Genomic DNA, 20282 nt, shown 5'->3' on the forward strand with positions numbered 1-20282 from the left:
TTGGGTGGCAAATGTACCATTTTTGGGGCCTCCCCCACGGCCCTCACCAGGGTAGTGGCCAGCCAATTACCTGACCAGGGCTGAGCTTTCCCTGGTCCCGGGGCTCTATAGGGAACTCTATACACACTCACACACATATACTGGGCTCCCAGCCCTCTGGTGCCCCCTCACTGGGGCCACAGGGCTTCCCTCCCCAGTGGGAGCTCAGGTGGCTGTTGCCATGCGTGACCTCATCTGGGTCTTACACCCTCTTTGGGCTCAGGTGGCCGTAGCCGTGCCTGCCTCCCTTGTACCTACAGTGTTGTGGGGGCTAGGGGTTAAGGCACTCCAACCCACCTTTCACAGGGGTGGTAACTGGCCTTGTATTTCCGGGGGGCTCCCGCTCCACTGGGAGCCCCACCAGTGCAGCCATGCTGCGCTCCAAGTCATTTGAGGTGCATTACACCACCAAGTTTCCTACAGCAGCTGGAATTACTGCACAATATGCCACCAACACCATTAAAGTATCATGGACTCACAGCCCTTGTTTCGTCTACACATGGCCTTGAAGGCTATTTCAGAGCAGTGTGAGCTTTCATAGGCAGCAAACTACTTTATCAGATATGTATGCCTATTAGCAAATCAGTTGATTCCTTCAGTGTCAAGAGAAGGTGGGTTATGTCTGTGCACATGCTTATTCATGTGAGTTTGGTCTTTATTTTTGTTTTTAAAAACTTCCTTGTTTGCATTTAAGATGCAGACTTTGACCATAGCGTTAAGCAATCCGGAGCATGTTAACTTCTTTAGACAGAAAATGCTTTAACATTTAGCTGCGAGACCCTCTCCCAAAATATTTAGCTAATTCACAATGTCAGTGGACAAAGTACAACTTCTACAACAAAATCTGATTTTCCCCATGAGTCTTTTCTCCTATGTTTACATTTTACTGTTTTTCCCCCCCCAGTGTTCATCCTACTTCTTTCCAAAAACTTTTGGGAAGATGAGATGGAATCTAAACTTTTGGTCTTTGGCTTAAAATCAGCTCTAGTTACTCTTTATGTTGCATTTTGATATAAGTTTAGAATACAAAGCAGCAGTTTGTCAGGGGACTGCACTATTGATCATTCTCTAGGAGAGCATTTCTCATAACTATCACCAGATGGCACAATGTACTCTCCCATATAGGGCAGAGCTATAAGCTAGAACTGAATATTTATATGCTACTTTAAGGCAAGGATATAACCAAGAAAAATAGAGTTGAATAAATTGCGTATAAACTAGTTTTCCATAGATATTTGGATATCCACAGCAGATTGTACTCTGTTCCTTTTTTAATAGTGAAAAACTCCATTAAGAACACCTGAATCATTCCTGTTTGCCAAGCTGAATTAAAAATGGGTAAGTATGCATTTCACAAATGTCCATGTGAGTACCAATACCCACTTTTGCATCTCTTTCATATTTTTATTTTTCAGCAACAGAGAAATACAAGAATGCATGTCACACATAAGGGTATCTTTTCCAGTAAGTGGGAATTAATAATTAAGGAGAGATTCTGTTTATGATCATTTGGTTCTTCTTGGCAGAAAATCAGCAAACCAATCTAGCGATTTTTCTGCATTTGGATGTTATCACATAATTATACATGTCATCTGAGATCCTAATGAATCCATCCTTGTAGCACATACTATTTATTATTGTCGCAACACCTAAGAACCTCATTCATGGAGCAGGGCGTCATTTTGTTGGGCACTGTATAAACACAGTTTATACTGTGTATATACAGTATAAACACACAAAATTTTTTGTATAAACACAAAAAATATTCCCAGCTTCAAAGATTTTATCATCTGGAACAAGAGACATGAGGTAGACACAGACTGGGCGCATCTGCATGAGATGTTTCCTGCAGTTGCCTAATTAGCTCTACAGTAAACTTGCCGTGCTATTAGAACGGAGTAAACTAACTCACTCCGCCACAGGTTAGCACTTGTAAACACAAGTACTATACTATGGCAGAGCTTTTTAATCTGCAGCAGCACAAGGTTAGACACTGGCAGCGCTGGGGCATGAGGGTGTTTCAATATGGGGGTTGCCTACCAGCTAGCCCCACACTGGAGCACCCTCGTGCCCCATCCAGCCCTTCTGCAGCATGTTGAGCCAAGTCGGAGCAGCCCTGGGTTGGCAGGCTGACCTCCAGGGTCCCCTGCCAGGCCAGCCTGTTCTGACCCAGATCAATGTGCTGTAGTCCCGGGCACACATGCAAACGCAGTGCCCAGAAGCAATAAACTCGGGCACAATATACTCCAGAGTTTATTGAGGAGTATTAATTGCTGCACGCGTAGATGTGTCCACAGAGGAGTACAAGGAGGGAATAAGTCAGTACTGATTGATGTGATAGGTGGCAGTCTCCTTACGCTGCCCGCCTAGCCATTGTCAAGCTGTCTAAAGTTACCACGTGTTAAGAAGATTACTTACTACTTAAGGGGCAGTTAAAGAAGAAGAGTGATGTGCTTTTGGAGAAATCATTGAGGAGCTTCCTTGCAAATATGACAAACAGCATGGCAGCAAAGTGAAGGTATTTGTTTGAGTGGATGATGGAGGCTGAAGCTGACCTCTCAGTAGTGAATAAGAGAAGATACCTAGAGAGGGAATAAGATGCAAAGGGCACTGCAAATTAAGACTAGCAGCTTATTTGACGTGAAAGACAAGGGAAGCAGTAGAGGAATGCAAAGACTATACAATTTTGTCAGTGATGACTAGAAAAATTATCTTTTTGGCAGCTTTCTGAATGGATACCAGTGGGACAACATTCCATCTGTCAAGAGTGAGAGGTGTCCCATTAGTCAAGATAGGAGATGACAAGAGTCTGGACAAGAGTTTTAGCTACGGATGGATAGGAAATGCTATATCTTTGAGATGTTATTACAGAGATAATCTGCAAGTTTTAGGCCTAGATTGGATGTCAGGCTCTAGAGTGAGATGTATAATCTGACCCACAGTTATTAGCATTCATTATTATGACTTTTTTTGCTATTTATTGCCCAGGCATGCTTTAGGAGTATAGCGTACTCTATTTAAGTGCCTAGCGTTGGACTGATAAAAGGCTGTGCACTTAGACTAAGCACTTATCTAAACTTAAATGTAAACTGCCTATTCAGTGTGAAGTGCTATCAGTGCTGTAATATTCACAGCTCCAAAACTGAATAGCTCCCCGCAATTTCAGGACCGTAACAATTTAGCTCTGTTATTTCAAGCCTTGAAAAAAGGGGACATAGCAGCCATGAAACGAGATAACTCCTGGCAATTTCAAAGTGTCTAATAGTAGACATCTGCCTCCCTTTCACTGGTTCAGGCTCAGCTGAAGGGAGTACAAGTAGCTACAGAGTAGATAGTTACAGTTAGTATGCAGTTAGCAGGAGTCCAGTTAGGTTACCAAGTAGACTATGGGAGTCTAGGTGGACTTACCTGAGCTATAAGATCTGCATTTTGTATCTCCAAGGGTGTTTAAGCTAAGGACAGAGGCAGAGAAGAGGCCTTGGTGTTAACTGTTTATCTCATTGAGACATCCTAACAGGATCAGCATATTTCTTAGGTGGTCATTTGAACTGAGTGCTCTCATTAGTAGCATATTTTAGGTACCTACATTACTCTGGGTCACACTACTGACATTCCAAATTAGCCTCATTGAAGTTAGCAATATTATTGTAGACCAGTGATTCTCAACCAGGGTGCCCTCAGATCCTTTTAAGGGTATTGCACGGTGAAGGTCAAGATCAGCACTGGCAGGTGTGCAAACACCTACGCGATTCACAAAATAAGCTCAGAGATCTCAAATACGAATTCATTCAAATGGGGAAATAAAGCAATTCTTCTGCTGCAAAGAACTGAGGGATACCACAACAGATCAGCATATTTTTTCATAGTCACAAAAGGAGTGAAAGGGAAGGTGTGCTTTAAGTGTAACAAGCGGAGTCTTGAATCTAAAAAGGCTGAGAACCTTCAATTTAAGCTGGTAGTACAGAATTTGATCTTTAGGCTTTACATCCCTTTAAGCAACTCCCTGTTTGAAAGTGAAGAGCCAGAATATCTGATCTTCTCACGCTGTAGTGTTAAGGGGTCATAAACGCCAGCAGATCCAGCTACCAAGGAATACACTTACATGAGGAGTGGCAGTTACATTTTCAGGTGACAGAGCTAGCCTAACTGTACTGTACCACCCCGCCCTCCAACCTATGGGCATGAAGTAATCTCGTTTACGAAGCCAGATCCACAATATAGGGAGGCACAAAGTAATCTAAGGCTACTTCCTTTCTCCACCCTCTTGTTTCCTGTATAAAAAACACCCTGAGCTGGTGCTACTGTAACCCATTTAGTGTACCACTGATAAATGTTTCTCAGCACAGCTCTACCACTGTGTTGGCAATATTTTTGTTTAGGTATGTTTCTTATCGGGAACGTTAATTGCCTCATAAAACCTTGTATGTATAAATTTTCCCCCTGAGAGGCTTTCAAGTTGTAGTGAGCTGATCAGCAAAAAATGTTCATCTGACAGTTCCACCATAATAGTCTTGACCTTCAGTTCATAGATTCATAGAATATGAATATACAATTCCAAGGGACCTGGGAAGGTTCTCATGTGCTAATGTCTCCTTTCTTCCTAAAAAAGCTGGTTTATGCCTCACTAGCAATTTAGTAGACTTTCGATTAAGCCTTAAGTAAATGGGAATCTTTACAGTGACTGCAATAAGCCTTGAATCAAGCTCATAAAATAGTATTGAAGCAGAGCAGTGTGCCTCCCCCACGCCCTTTTCTTCTCCTATGCCCTTTACTTCCCCTGCAACAGACTTAGCAGCTGGATGCTGCTTTCCACACTGCTGGGCTCTGCTCCTGGACGCCTGCGTGCTGCACTGCGGCTGCGCACGTGGCATTTATTGGGGACGTTATCAAAAAGATCGATGGCCAATAATGTTAATTTTCCTTTTATCGGTGCCGATACGGTGTGGGACCAGTGTGTACCTCGATTGCCTCAGGCTAGGATCTTGTTAGCATTTACAAGCTAGATAGGGTTTAGGTCGGGTCAATATTTCAATGCTAGTTCTGTTCGTAAGTATGTTCGTTCAGTAACTCAGTATGTCAGCCAATGGACTTTGTGGTCTAGTGGGAAATGTCATGTGGGATTCGTTGTTAGGATAGCTCCAGATCACGTCATAAAGATGTTCTATAGGCAAGTAGGAGCATTGGAGAAAGTAGAGATGTCAAGTGCCAGTTACTCTCAAAACTGGTTCAAGTGGGTATTCATTTCTACCTTGCCATAGGGAGATGTTTCACTCCATCTGACTTTTTCTCATGATACAGTAAGTAGTAAGACCGTATATTTGACTTCTGTGCTGTTTTAACTGTTTTATTAAATTCCTTGAGACAAAATTGCTTTCTTTTCCTCATAATTGGTTTGGGGTTTTTTGTGATGATATCCAGAGCAGACCCAGACATGGTCATGATATCACAGCACCCAGTTTGCAACAGACTTATTCACTACTATTTTTTGATTATTGCTGAAGGGATGAAGTTACAGGAAATAGATTTAATAACAAGGGAGTCTTTATTCAACTAAGTGAAAGACTTATAAGGACAGCTGTAGAAGTCAATAGGTGTCTTTGCAACGGTTTTCTTTAAGCCATAGACCAAACCCATGCAATATATTTTTACCAGAATATCTCAAACGGCTGTAATGAAGCTACACCTTACTTACATCAATGGGAGATCACTATTGTGATCCAAATCTTTGTTGATCAATGCACACTGGGATGTAATCGTGATATTGCTTTGTATATGTTTAACTATTTCTACACTGACACTCAAAAAAGAATTAAGATGTTTATCTCTGGAGCCAGGTCTTCACTCATTTTACACTGGTGCAGATCTCACTGTTTTTAATAGGTAGAGTTCCCTAAGGAGCTTTCCATTTTAGATTTAATTTATTTACTTAGGCAAGATGGTTACCTGGATGGATAATCTTAGGAAAATGTATATGGACTGTCTACACGTATCGTTCCATAGCTGTCCACTTTTGCTGGAGCAAAGATCCACCATCAGATCATTAAGAAGCCAAGGACAATATGGTAAGTACTCTGAAGAAAACTTAAAATCGAGTTCATGCTTCTAAAACTGCAAAATTCAAAGTTTTCTATTAAACATCGAGAACACATACGAAACAAAAGACAACCTGAGTCAACAAGTGTTTAATGAATCAAATGGCTCTTTTCTCCTGGATGCCTTTCAATGACTAGTTTCCAGATCTCTCGTGCCATTTGGAAACTTGAAGTACTGGAGATGAACTCTGTCAGTTTCTTCACTGAATGCTGCTGGCAGGGCTGCATGTCTATAATGTGACTAAGTGGAGCCATTTCCCCGTTTTGTTAATTATTTTGTAATTAAATACAACAAAGTCTTCAGCCATGATACTCTTAAAGCTCCTAAAAGCCTCAGTGAAATATGATCTAAATTAATTCAGAGCTAAATGAAACACAGACTAGTATTATAATATTGCACTTCAGAAATGTCTATGCAGCAACATTTAGGATGGATGCAAAACAAGCACAGTGAAAATAATCTTGATATTACACTGGGCTCTGTATCAGATAACAAAAAGCTGCAAAAATGCCATTGCAGGAACTCCCTGCATTGTTCTCAAATCAGCATTTAAGTTTAAAATGAAAATTACTTTAAAGATGCATTATTATTATTAATAGGCTATAATAAGAAAATTCACCTACTTAGCTGACTGTTAATATATACATTTCTTATAGAAGAAAAATGTGGGCTGTTGCACCTAACAGACCATATGCACTGTATCCAGAAGAAAGCTTGTTTAAAAATAAATGGATCCTTTTAATATTTTGCTTCATTAAAAAAATGGCGACTTCCTGAAAAGCAGTAAGGTCATGTGACAGCGACTTATATTGGTTCCCACTAAAGAAATGGCTTTTTCATTCTCTTTCCATCTCAGAGATATTTGATTCTGATATCTGAAGATGTACTCTAAACCAGGGATTCACATGACCTGTCCTAATTTATTTCTACAATTTGCCCAGAAGACTGTTACTCCTAGTTAGCATTCTTCAGAAATGGAAATGTCTTTGCTATTGGAAGCTATGAGCACTGTAGAGTGACTGAAAAAATGTCAGAACTTTAAACCTCATAAAATACCAGATTCTGCTGGGTGTGTCAGTGATTTTTATAAATAGAGGATACCAATTCTTGACCTCTCTTGTGTTTCCCCCCTTGAGGGGCCTTTAGGTGAATTTCCCTGTATTTTATGCACAACAAAAATATTTTTTTATGCTTTTACATGTTTTATTGGGTCCAGGTAGTGCATATGATGGAAGTGAAAGACTCATTTTAGTTGAGACATTCATCCTAATGGAAAGTGATGGTTCCATTCAGGCTTCCCCTTGCAGCTCTGTCAATGTAGCCTATCCCAGACATGTTTTGCTGTTTCACTCTTGGGTTTGGCAAGCACCCTCATACGTATGAAACACCGTGGGTCCTGTAGAAAATACCTATACACTCATTTCAGTTATTGATAATCTTAAATCTCCATAGTTAAATCTACAATCAGTTTTTGGTTTCTTCTTATTTTTTTTACATCCTATATAACTAATTAAATGAGGGCCACATTTTTCAAAAGTGCTTAGTACTCTGTGTACTGAATTCTTTGGAAAATCTGCTCGCTTGTTTTGGTCCCAAATGGGACCTGAGCTCTTCTGAACATCTGACTCCACTTGTGGATAATGAAACATTTTCACATTTCTAAGCCTACCATAATAACCTACCTCATCAGCTAGCCAAGCTTTTTATTGCAGTTTTTCATTTTAATAAGTAGTTTGGATGAAGATGGCTCCATGTATCAGTTTCCTTACTCCGACTCTGCAGGTAGAAATGCTAAAATATCATCTAAACAGGCTGTATATTAATAACACACTTTGCAATAGTTTGATATTGACAGGAAGGTTTCAGTGAGCAAAATGGTTTTAAATTTAATTGTCCAGCTACACTATAGAAAAAGAAAAACCCCGTGGGCACCCTAAGAAGAACAGGTCGTGAAATATGTTAGTATATGTCTAATATTCTTTATGAAGTAATTTAGAATTCACATGTATATGCTTTTTGGGGGTTTTAAATGATTTTTTCTGTGCGTTTATAAATGTTCCATTTTCCATCAAGTTCTGCAGAGCATGTGAATTATTCAAAAGAGGATCGTTTTAATATACAAGGAGACCAGCATATATTCAAGCCAAATAACAGTCCACTATCTGAATGTGGCTTGATAATTAATCCTGCCCATTTCAAGAAAACTCTAGTTGTCCAACTCCTGTCTTACAAAAGGTGAAAAAATATATTTGGAACAGAATCAATTGGCAACTGACTGTAGTATGCCCTCTTTTGCCTATTAGTGATCGTGATTAAAATATATGATTTTTAAATTATGCTTATGTTTTCTGGAACAGAATTTCTTTTAAGACATATTTTATGTGGGAAGAAGGTCTGTAGCTTAGTGCAATGCTTAATTTTCTGATAACTGGCAATTACTGTTTGTGAAAGTAACCATTTCTTCTAAGACTAAATGGTAGTAATTCTTTAATGTGACCAAAAGAGATGCTTGCATTGTTATAATGCACATTTGCCTTCTGAACAGTTCTAGTTTTTAACCTATAATATCATATATTTAAAAAATGGAAGTAGTCGCCAAAGTCATTAAAGGTTATCTATTTCTGTTCTTAGAAACTAAAAATGGAGAATTGAATAAAGGCTTCAAGCAGAGTACACAGTACTTCTCTTCGTCGTAGTATCCCATTAAGCCAGAAGAGTTTTTCCACATTTCAATTTTACCTAACCTAGTTGTTGACTTTAAGAACGATCTTATTGCAATTAGGTAAAAATTAAGCGTGGAAAAACTCCTCTGACTTAATGGAATAATACTAAAAGAAGTACTTTGAATTTCTTTAAATTAATGTCAAGCTCTATTACATACATCAGTGTGTTCTCCTTTTCAGTTCTTTTAAATCAAGCAAATATTTCAAGATTGTGCTTGTTCAGCCAAACTTGTCTCTGTTATTCGTATCTCCATGAATATAAACACTTGTGCAGAACAGAGAAAGAAGGATCACATGGTCACAACTGGTAATGGCACTGGGTCTTATTCAGTAAGCATGCAGCATTTTTCCAGAACTCCTTATTGGCTATGTAATGAAGCATGGAAAACAAAAAAAATACATCCAACATGCTCTAGCTGATACTTGCAAATTTTAGTTTTTCCTCTCATGGAAAACTTTAATACTTTAAAAATTTAGTTTTTCCTCTCATGTCTTTATTCTCTGAAATAAGCAACTTCATTTTCTGTTTGACATAACATATTTAGTTCTCAAAAATAATAATTTAAGCTATGATACATATAACCTTGGTTTACACAGCATATTTAGAAGGAATAATCTTGCTTAGCTTATTCAAATGGAAATGTTGTCACTCAGCAGAAGATTTTGCAAATAAGGTGAATGGGGTATGGTGCCTTTCTTGCTCACGTGCAATGTAGTACAAATGTTCCCATTGATTTAATGTGAGAAAATAAGACCACTTGGCTCATGAACAGTATATATATAGTGCATATTTTCTTTAATAGCTATAAGCCTAACTGAATGCTAGTGAGGCTTACTGTAATTTTAATGTTCTGAAGCAACCAAGCAGTATAAAATAGTGTAACCTCTCGTTAATAAAGAACGCTGAAGTTTGCATCAAATTTAAGGAGAAACTTTCAAAACAGTTGTAGCAGGGAGTTGGAGGTCAACCCTGCTACGCTCGTCCTCCCCAATGAGCCTGAGCCAAAAGTGCTACAGCAAGATTCTCCGACCGCAGGCACGGCCCCTTTAAGACTGGATGGTTCATTGAGTGGAAGGGAAAAAGCAGAACTTAAAAGGACTTCGGCGTCTCGGGCCAAAAAGTCCTGGACTTCCTAGAGCAAGGACGAGCATATCTCCTGGAAAGGGGAAAGAGCCAGGGAGACCTTAGCTGGTGCCAACATGGAGGCACAGGCAAATAGCCAGAGGGGAGTTGTAATGGTCTCATGTTGCAGCAAGGGAAGTTTAGGCTAGATATTAGGAAGAATTTTCTCACTAGAAGGGTCATAAAACACTGGAACAGGTGACCCAGAGAGGTGGGGGAAGCTCCATCCTTGGAGGTTTTCAAAACCCAGCTAGACAAAGCTTTGGCTGGGATGATGGAGTTGGGATGGTCCTGCTTTGAGCAGGGGATTGGACTAGATGACTCCTGAGGTCCTTTCCAACCCTAACTTTCTATGATTCTATCCCAGGAGAACGGCAAGAGAAGGAGGTCTTGTCATCTTCGCTGGGGATACAGAAGGCTGGAGAATCCTGTGACCTGCAAGAGATGGAAGGAGAGACTCCAGATGCAAGAAACTGTGAGTAAGAAGCAAAGCTCCAGATGGGAGGAAGCTCCAGACAAGGAGTGTTAAGGGAATTAGAGTTCCTGGCTTGAAGCTGGGCATGAGCAAGGCAGCAGCCTAAGTGCTGATTGAGGCTGTGCGTGGACCTAAGCTGTGGCCACCGTCAACCAAGGGGACTTTTACACAGTGAGAGTATCAGGAAAAAGGGACTTGAACAACCTTGGAGTGAGTAAAGACCTGAACCCAGTGGCCCTCTATGGCCAGAGCATCTATGAAAGCAGGGAAGACCCTCAGGAACTGACTGAGGACTGGATCTTTTGTTTATCATAATTTGATTTGTAAATATAAGGCCAGAAGACTCTGTGGACAGTGTAATGAGGGACCAACAAGTTTAGAGAGCCCTAAAAAGGGAAGTGACAGAGTACCAGCTCACCCATCCCAAGCTGTTACACTTTTCTCAGTTTATATTATTTCGTGTGGCAAGCAAATGAATAGTTGCAACCCAATCCGGTTTGTGACACACTGGCTTTTCAAAAGAGGAAACAGTGGATTATAACACTCTGTTCGATGGCCAATATCATTAAGATCAATGGGTAAGAGACGGATCAGGGTGTAGGGGTGGAGGAGCAATGCAACACACCGAATCAGGTGTCCTGAGATATCGCTTTTCTCCAGCCTTGTATAGAATCATTGAGACTTCGTGGGTGAGACTCACAGCACTGGAGGAAAATTTAGGGCCTGAGGACAAAGAGGTGCCAGTACCAATAGCGCCCTGTGACAACAGTATACTTATGTGATTTTAAAAGCTGAGCCACTCTGCTTCTTATTTTTCTTGGCTCTACAATAACAAATTCTGCTTTGCTTACAGAAAAAAAAATTGCTTTTGATGGTTTTAAAGTATGTAAATTATTTATTGAAAATGTAATTAGAAACTTTTCCTATTGATTTCTGTGGGGAAGGGGAAACTGTGGAAGAATAATTAAAAAACTATTCTGTTGGGGAGAAATGATTCTTCAGTCTAGAAGGAGACAAAAATTCAAATTAGAAGATTATTAATATACCCAAAGGACTTCGCTCTCTATGATATTTCAGCACACATATAAAGGTATAATATTAGATCTGGTGTTCCACTTCATCATGGGGAGAATAGTTAGCATGCTTATATAACAAGTATTAAAAAGACACACAATAGGATGTTACTCAAAATTCTGATGGGCACATTGAAATAAAGGACTGATGATGAATTTTTCTTTCTATCTTTAATGTATCATCAGCCATTAATTTTCAGTTCTATAGAGAGCCCCCCCTACTAAATAAATACAGCACCTCTTGAGGGGAAATTCAAGTTAGACTAACAGTATGCTCACAAAGGGAAGGATGCCAGTGATTAGATCACCTTAATGAATAAATAACATGGGTATTTTATCCCCTGAAAATGATGGAATTTTATCGTGTGTCATTTTTTACAGGGTTTCAGAAGGGGTTGATTATTTTGGTTTTTGTATTTTTGTATACCCTTAAGTTGCATCAATTATGAGTTTTTCTGTGGACAACTCTGCTGGCTGTTTTTGAAGCACTTTGAACTTTCACTTCATGGCACCTCACAAAGCTAAGCCCCCTTATGTTAAAACCTACCTAATAAACCTGCAATGTGAGCTTCTTTGGAGGAGGGAGGCAGAAGTGGATCTGTGTGGCTATAGAAAGCTATTGAACCCTTTGCGGCCTCCCACAAAAGACATGCAATTATAACACCATCCCTCCAGGAAAAGCAGAATGTGTAGTTCCTCGAAAGCCAGTCACCTTCTCTCTCTTGGGTAATCCGTAATGTAGCTGACTAACAGAGCAGTTCAGATGCACATAACTGCCAAAGTGACCTGATCTCCTCTTCTCTTCCCAATGGTTCTTGTGCATATTGTTTAAAACTAGTGAACACCACCCCACTGTCAAGTAGCATTCTAGTGAGCAATACAGTAATTATACCTGGAAAAAAAGAGTCAAGGAAGAAGAGTCAGTAAACAGCAAAATGCCATCAAGAAGGACTGAAAGTCAAAGCGCAGAAGGAAAGAGGAAAGAATAGAAATTACTAGAATTGGGGAAGAAAAAAAGGTGTGTCAAAAATGTGAGACACTCAGCTACCAATGAAATGGGCATCCCCGTAAAAACCCTAAACATGATATGTGATAGAAAAAAAAAGAATAAGAAGATAAAAAGACAACAAACCGTAACAGCTATGTCAGGATATAATGTACGAAGCCAGTTTATCCCCAGCAGGAGCATAAATACATTAAAAAAACTTAGAGCCAAACCCACCATATCCCATCCAGCCATGTACTAAACTTAAACAAATAGGCCAACAAAAAAGGCCTTCCCTTGTAGGGTGTCACGGCCTTAAAATCTTTTGTTTTCTTTGTACCTTCTTGTTTTTAGCACATCTCACAGGCCTGTGCATATTTGCTTTGATGTAATGCCATATTTAAAGTCAGTGCACACAGGAAATTTCAATACTGGGAGGAAATGATCGGACAGATGCATACAATTACTAGGAAATTAGTTTAATTTCTTTACTGCAAGGAAAGCTGTACTTGCAATGTGGATACAAGGGGCCATGCCAGATTGGGAGAAAAAGAAAGCCTGATAAGGTGGACTCTTACTATTATTTGCAAGAAAATGAAGTTAAATTATACATAAAATGATTAAAGGTAACTAAATGTTTAGTGAAAGCTAAAACTTCCATAAAAGAGTATGGGTTTACTCTGGATTTCAAGAGTAAAATGTTAACATCAAATATATAAATATAAATCTAATACAAAAAATAAACACATGGCTCAGGTATATGTTCCCCTTTTCCAATCTTTTCATATAGTTATCTTGGGGATTGGCACATTTGGTTAGTAAGACAGGAAAATGGACCCTACTGAAAAAATCACGGCAGCTGATCAATTAAATGCTAGTATTGTTTTTAAAAGGCCATAAAATGGACAGTTATAACTCAAGGCAGGTTTAGACAACAACACAAGTAACTACCCCTTCCTTCCCATGTCCTTGCAACAAGGTATTTAGCAGATCTGTTGGACTCTGAAGGGGCCATGCCATCAGCATTTCTGCTATGGCCTCAAACTTGTGATCTCTAAGCTGTCAGCTGCGCATCTTAGCACCTGCACCACCCCAGCCCCCACAAGCATCTCGTGAAAGCCTTTAATTCACTTAAAAAATTACAGAGATACCAGGCTGAAGGAGCAAAGCTTGGAAGAACAAGGATTAGCCCCACAGTTTTTGTTTAGGCCTGCACAGTTGGATAATAATAATAATCAGCGCTTTGCTGTCAATGTGTAATAGGATCTGTAAAATGCATAGAAATAATAAACACAGGCTCACACTTAGTAATTACTAGACCAGACATGCTAAACAGGCTGGGGAGTAGGAAAACCACAACTGAGCCATCGAAGTGGTTTCATGTGAAGACAACGACCAGCAAACAGACGTGTGTCCAAAACTGGGGAAAATTTGACCTCCAGAATGTAAACACGAAGTCTGTGTAGCTAAGATACTAGACTCATAATGGCTTTGGATTTCATTATAGCTAATATCTCTGTAATAAATGCCAGAGAAGGCATTTTACAAATTCAGTCTGTGAAAATTTTCTTTACAGATACATTGCCCAGATGAAGCAAATGATTTATAGGCAAATGTGAACAACTCAACCTTACCTCAGGGACAAAAGTCAAAACAAAAGCTGCATGTTATATTACTCTTCTAACAAAGGAAAGATGGGGAGTAGCTGAAATCTGCTTTGAGGACCAGGACCTTGGGAGACATGTAGTTACTAAAGTCACTAAAGCAGGAACCAGCCACTGTTTGTCTGCTGAATGACAAGCAGTAAATTATCAAAAAGGGAACCACCATTGCAAAACCAGTACATGTGAACCAGTAATCTAGTGAACGGTGGTGGTATGGAAGAAAACACCAAGGGGGAAGGGAGTGAGCTCCCAACGTTGCTATTGGGCTGTTTCAATGTAATGCTAGATTGTTAAATGAAGAAGAGCATAATAGAGACTTCCTGGTTTGGCACTGAGCATTGTTCCCCTAATTCAAGATAAATGTAGGTTGCACTAAGTTGGTACAGCAGGAGATTGAGAAACAGAAACGATTTCAGAGGTCAGCAGAGAATGAGTTGGCATTTTCAGAGCTGAAAGACACTTCTCACGGTGCCTGTCTTAGCCTCCCCGTGTTTCAAAACCCCTTTCAGGTTGGATACAGATGCTAGTGCTTACAGATCAGGGCCGGTGGTATTGAGAGAAGAACAAAAAGAATGTGAGAGAGCGTTATCCTGTTACACCAAAAGTCTAAGTTCCCCTGAGGTCAATTATACCATTCAAAAGGAACTCATGGACTTGGTTCAATCTCTAAAAAATGTTTTCCACTGTTTGTAATGGAGAAAGTTTGTGTTCTGATAAGTCTATGCAGTGGTTCTTTAGCTTTAGGTACATTGATGGAGAATTTGCCAGACGATTGGGGAAACTGAAGGGCTATGATATCACAGTCTCATACAGGCCTGAAAGCAAGCATGGAAATGCTGATTCCTCATCCAGATGGCCTTGATTAGACTAATTGCAAACACTACCCCATGTACAAAAGCAGGGAATTGGTTGCTTAGAGAATGAGTGTGCTCAGGAAGAGATAGCTATTATCTCTCTCTGTAATTTACATAACTGTACGTTCGGGTTCACCCACTGAGACATCTTGGGAATGCAAGAATGGACTCCAGAGTGGTTAAAAGCATCCCAAAGACAGGATTCTGATATCAAATTATGATGCATTTGCAAAGAATTTGGCAAATATTGAGTCCCTCTCATAATAGTAACACCCAGGTTTTCTGGTCACAGCGATAAATCTTAGAATATATGAAATGCATGCAGAGTGTAGAAATGGTGTGGGAAATACAATGCTTGCATTAAAAGGGGTTCCATAATGACCAGTTGGTCCCTTAACCCCATTGTTTTAATCCACTAGCTCCTTTACTGAAGAGAAAGTGAGGCAGTCAATATATAGATTATTGTATAAAACTGCCTGAAGTTTACCTAATAAGGAACCAAGATGGTGTCTATAAAAGATGTCATGAATTTGGGGCCCAGGTGACTTACAGATCAGGGAGAGAAACTTGAATCCCAAGTGTTTCAGGTGGCAGATTCTAAGGAGCCAAAAGATCCAGCACGCTCATCGCCCGATGAATGGTCCAGATGCCAAATCAGACTATATGGACTATGTGGAAATTTGACAATCCCAAACTGAACAGGTCACACCTTTCCCAAATAAGAACCATAACAGAAAGAAGGGTACGAGTCCTAAGTGGGATAAACTTTGGAAGATGTCTGATAAAATATCCATCCAAAAAATGAAGTGGTATATAATTTTCAGTTGGGTTTCAGGATTAAACCAAAAGTTATCCATAAGGACCATCTGAAGATGTATCAGAGCAGCAGTTTTCAAATTGTGGGGCACAACTCTCCTTGGGGGGTGAAGGAATGTTACGGGGACACAGACAAGAAGTTTGCAAGGAGTTGGCGCTGCTGCAGCCTCGCGGCGGGGTACGGGGATGGGGAACCCCAGGCAGGCTCTACCAGCATGCAGTTGTGCCTCTGGGAGCCTGGCATGGCAGGCACGCAGCCTAGAGCTGCAGCGGGGCCAAGGGCAGGAGGTGCCGGAGCCACGGTGGGTGGAACCTGCCCCGCCGAGCCGCGCTGAGCTGCGACGGCTACTAGGATGAGGGGCGCTCTGTGCCTGGCTGCGCTGCTCCTCTGGGGTAAAGGGGGGGAGGAGGGGGAAGGGTGCAAACAAAATTGTAATTCAAAGTGGGGCTCGGCTCAAAACATCTGAGAACCGCTGTATCAGAGGGTCAACATTTCAGCCTGGCTACACTAAGCCACTGCAAATTTAGTTGTGGAATTTGAGACTGGAAGGATTGTGACAGACGTGGTTGCTCCAGTATAAAAAATGTGCAGGCTGTGACAACCAGGCAATTTCACAGAAAAAAATTGCTAAATTCCATGGGGTTCATTGAAAATGGTCTGTCCTGAACAGTTGCAAGGAAACTGGAATTTCCCTCTTCCTGCCCAAAGAGGTTGGATAGCAGTAAAATCAGTTTGGGTTGTGATAGGAAAGTATCCTGATAGTTCAGCTGATATCATTTGTAATTTGTAGATTCTTTCTTTTTTTTTTTTTTTTTACAGGACATCGTTTTGGAGCCTTCAAGAGGATGGACAGAGCTAAGGGAGAGGGTGGTGTTATTCTGGGACTTAGGTGAATTCTCCTTGAAATCACCCTTCGTTCTGGATGAATGTCTGAAAACAATTCATTTCTCATGGAATGAGATAACTGAAATAACAGGAGGAAACAACTTTCAGAATAAAATACAAACTGTATGTAATGTTTGTTTCCGCATCCACGTGGCCATGGACGTTTGTTTCCCCGGGAACAAGCAGCAGCAGCACACCTTGTGCCACTGCTAGTTGCCCCTGGGGAACACCTATGCACGAGAGACTGGGGGACACCTATGCTCTGGGCTGGCCCCAGCAGCCATACCTGGGATCCTAGAGGCCTCCTGGGGCTGCAGCAGCAGCGATCCTGGTGCTCAGAGCCTGGCTGGCAGTGGAGTGTGGCTCTAGCCAGCTAGGCTCCAGTTTCAGGTGGCATGTGCTGTCCTTGCATGTGCCACCCCATTTTTTCTTGCACCCCCTGTGCTGCTACCTTGCAGCAGCGCTGAGAACATCTGAACGTGCCGTACTTGGTGCCTGCAGCACCACATCGACCACATGGCTGTGCCCGTCTGGATGCAGCCACGATCTTTATGGGAATTATGAATGTACCAAATGCAAATTGCGCATTCAGTGAAGGAGCATGAGGAAAAGGACCATCACGTACAGAGGCAGGAAAGCCAGATGGGAACCTGTGGGTCTAGGTGACCCAGCCCCTATGACAGGCCACAAGTCTTTGCCCCTTGGAGCAGCCAGCCTCCTGCACTTACCCTCCCCTCTGATCCCCATCTGCCTCTGCAATGAAAGAAGCAGAAGGGTCAACAGAGGAGTGAACGCTACAGAGGTAATAGGTGGCCAAATCAATCCCCAGTGTCAGACTGGACCTCTTTGCAGGCCAGATCCAACCCACAGGCCATAGGATAGCAACTCCTCTCACTGAGTAATTTTTAAATACATTTGAATATGTGAAGACATTCCTAAACAAAAGCTGTACTGGAGGGGAGGGGGCGAAAGAACCTTTCAACGACTGTAATAAACCCAAAGCAAAAGCAGCAAACAAACCCATTATAAGAGGATGTTGCAATTTTCCTCAAAAATACAAATGCTACAAAGCCTGCAAGTATTAAGAGAGGATTCTAATTGTGTTGTAAGTACAGAAGGGGGACAATAATCTGTAGATGCAGAATAATTACATTGGGGGCGGGGGTGTGGAGGGAGGGAAGAAGTAGTGAATTTAGCTGTGTATGGGCTGACTCTCTTGGGGCGATAGGCAGCCAGTGCGGGTCCCAGCTGTGGTAGCTGGGGCTGTAGATGCCAGGGGGTGGCCTGGTCTGTCCCGTAGGGCCCTGCGCCACATTCAGTTTCAAACTGGGTAGAAACCAGCTCTGGAGTTGTCACACACTTCAAGAATTAACTCTGTAGTGGGTTGACTCTTTATAGTCGCAAACTCATTATCATTGTGTCGTAATTATGCCCCTCTACATTTATTGTGGGATTCACCGGTTAACTGTGTCACACACCTCAGGTGTGGCAGGGGGCGGACTAGGGGGGGATTATGTGGCCCTCCCCTCGGGTGTGCGGGGAGCCGTACTAGGGAAGGATTATGTGCCCATGGTGGCCTGCGGCTGCGGGTGCCTGATGGGGGGTTGTGCATGCCCTCAAGTGCTCTGTGTGTGTGTGTAGGGTGTGTGTGTGTGTGTAGGGGGTGGACGGTGCAGGATGTGCTGTGCACAGGCAGTGCTGAGAGGGGTGGCAGGTGTCCGACAGTGAGTTGTGCATGCCCCCAGGCACTGAGTGTGTGTGTGTGGGGGGGGGGGGGTGAGGTGCTGTACCCAGGCAGTGGCTGAGTGGGCTGTGCGTGCCCCCAAGTGCTGCGTGTGTGTAGGGGGGCGGTGGGGGTGAGTAGGGCGTCAGTGTGGGTGTATGTAAGGGGGTGGTGTGGGTGAGTTGTGCACAGATGGTGGCTGAGGGTGTTGCGTGTGTCCCTGGGTGCTGTGTGTGTGTAGGGGGTGGTGCAGGATGTGCTGTACACAGGCAGTGACTGAGTGGGGTTGCAGGTGTCCCACAGTGAGTTGTGTGTGCCCCCAGGTGCTGTGTATGTGTGTGTGGGTGTGGGGGAGGCAGTGCAGGGTGTACAGTACACAGGCATTGACTGAAGGGGGCTGTGGGTGTCCTGCAGTGAGTTGTGTGTATCCCCAAACACTGTGTGTGTGTGTGTGGGGGGGGGGGGAAGGGGCGCATGCAGGGTGTGCTGTACTCAGGCAGTGGCTAAGGGGGTTGTGTGTGCCCCCCCAGGCAGTGTGTGTGTGTGTAGGGGTGGTGTGGATGTGTGTAAGTGGTCAATGTGGGTGTGTGTAGCGGGGGCGGTGTGGGTGTGTGTAGGGGTCAATGTGGGTGTGTGTAGTGGGGGCGGTGTGGGTGTGTGTAAGTGGTCAGTGCGGGTGTGTGTAGCGGGGGCGGTGCGGGTGTGTGTAAGTGGTCAGTGCGGGTGTGTGTAGCGGGGGCGGTGCGGGTGTGTGTAAGTGGTCAGTGCGGGTGTGTGTAGCGGGGGCGGTGCGGGTGTGTGTAAGTGGTCAGTGCGGGTGTGTGTAGCGGGGGCGGTGCGGGTGTGTGTAAGTGGTCAGTGCGGGTGTGTGTAGCGGGGGCGGTGCGGGTGTGTGTAAGTGGTCAGTGCGGGTGTGTGTAGCGGGGGCGGTGCGGGTGTGTGTAAGTGGTCAGTGCGGGTGTGTGTAGCGGGGGCGGTGCGGGTGTGTGTAAGTGGTCAGTGCGGGTGTGTGTAGCGGGGGCGGTGCGGGTGTGTGTAAGTGGTCAGTGCGGGTGTGTGTAGCGGGGGCGGTGCGGGTGTGTGTAAGTGGTCAGTGTGGGTGTGTAGGGGCAGTGTGGGTGTGTGTAAGTGGTCAATGTGAGTGTGTGTAGTGGGGGCGGTGTGGGTGTGTGTAAGTGGTCAGTGTGTGTGTGTAGGGGTGGTGTGGGTGTCTGTAAGTGGTCAATGTGAGTGTGTGTAGTGGGGGCAGTGTGGGTGTGTGTAAGTGGTCAATGTGAGTGTGTGTAGTGGGGGCAGTGTGGGTGTGTGTAAGTGGTCAATGTGAGTGTGTGTAGTGGGGGCAGTGTGGGTGTGTGTAAGTGGTCAATGTGAGTGTGTGTAGTGGGGGCAGTGTGGGTGTGTGTAAGTGGTCAATGTGAGTGTGTGTAGTGGGGGCAGTGTGGGTGTGTGTAAGTGGTCAGTGCGGGTGTGTGTAGTGGGGGCGGTGCGGGTGTGTGTAGCGGGGGTGGTGCGGGCGTGCTGTGCACAGGTGGTGGCTGAGGGGCTGCATGTGTCCCCAAGCACTGGCTGTGTGTGCATGTTGGGGTGGTGCAGGCGTGCGGCTGCACATGCCCCCAGGAGAGGGGGTGCGTGTGTGTTTGTGTGGCTAAGGGGCTGCGCATGCCCCTGGCGCTGTGTGCGTGTGGGTGTATAGGGGCGGTGTGGGCGTGTAGGGGGGCTGTGCAGATGCTTGTCAGGGTTAGAGCGTGTGTGTGCAGGGGCAGCGCAGGGGTGTGCAGGGGGGGTGCGGGTGTGCTGTGCACAGGCGGTGGCTGAGGGGGGGGGTGTG

Source organism: Alligator sinensis, unplaced genomic scaffold, assembly GCF_000455745.1.
Source record: "Alligator sinensis unplaced genomic scaffold, ASM45574v1 scaffold282_2, whole genome shotgun sequence".
NCBI lineage: Eukaryota > Metazoa > Chordata > Crocodylia > Alligatoridae > Alligator > Alligator sinensis.